This window comes from Pyxicephalus adspersus, chromosome 2, assembly GCF_032062135.1.
Source record: "Pyxicephalus adspersus chromosome 2, UCB_Pads_2.0, whole genome shotgun sequence".
Classification (NCBI taxonomy): domain Eukaryota; kingdom Metazoa; phylum Chordata; class Amphibia; order Anura; family Pyxicephalidae; genus Pyxicephalus; species Pyxicephalus adspersus.
In genome coordinates this window covers 144,549,331-144,550,666 of record NC_092859.1, presented here as the reverse complement: position 1 = coordinate 144,550,666, position 1,336 = coordinate 144,549,331, and positions in this window count along the sequence as shown.

Below are 1,336 nucleotides of genomic sequence, written 5' to 3'. Positions count from 1 at the left end.
TCTCTCTTAAAACTCTCACTACTTCCCACCATTCCATATCCCCCTTCCTATTGTGTGATACTTCCCCCTCCTCTTGGATTGTAAGCTCTTCTGGGCAGGGTTCTCTCCTCCTCCTATATTATTGTCTTTATCTGCCATTGGCAACCCCTATTTAATATACAGCACTGTGTAATATAGTGGCCCTATATAAATACTGTTTTTTTAATGATAATAATTATTTCAAGAGCAATTCTAGTTCCCGTTACCTATAATTCAATGCACATTTTTAGAAAAAGGCAAAAAAGGTTTTAAGAAGCAAAAGGATGCAATCCACTGCACTGTTAACACAAGGCATTGATGTCCTGACCTTTAAAGAATATAATGGTAATTATATTTAATTTGGTTTTAGCATGCTGTGATCATGCACTGTTGTAGACATTAAACACAACAATTTAAAGATGGCTTACTTTAAACAGAACATAAGGACTTGTTCATGCCAGTTTACTACTGACTGGGATTATTTACTAAAAGAGTTTAGGCTGTTCAGTCTGCAAGGCATTATTCACCTAATTTACATTAATGAAGTGAAGTGTGCTAACTTCAGCCATTCAATAATGTGAAAACAATAATCATGGTATTGTACATTTCTCTACACATGATTTGGTATTCTTTGCTGTGTACATTTTCACTACATTCACTAAACATAGTGAATTATCTTTTGCATGGTGAAAATTCAGTTTGCCAATTGAACAGCCTTTATATCTTTAATAAATCCATATTGTCCCATTCTTTATTTACTGCTATTAGCATTAAAGCAGTCTATGGTCTATGGTGTTAAAAAAGCAGCAAAAATAGGTTGTCATTATGCACCAAACCATCACAATAGAATTGCATTAAATTCTATTTAACTTCATGATAAATGTCACTTTAACATCAAAAAATTTGTTTTTAGCATATCTAATAAGGCATGTCATTATCTGAGCCACTGCTGGCTAAATCACCACAATGGGTGTCTTGTTTGTCTGTGAAGGGGTCAGAATTATTTTTTTTCTGTAAATTCTTTTTAAAAATAACCTGCTTTTTCCTATTATTTTTAACTACTCATAAACAGTGTCCATTTCCAAAAACTAACTTCTGCGTGGCTGCATGTACTGCTACTGCCACCTTTTGGATATGAATGCAAACAATCTTATGATAAACTATTTTTCTTCAATATCCAGATTAATATTTGTTTTGTTTATCCAAGACTCCTGTAATGGCAAATGAGCAAATATGTATAACCCTTCATTTCCAAGGCTGTCTTATTTAATTGGTATGTAAATCATGAACATAATGTAATTGTGCAGCTGATTGGTTC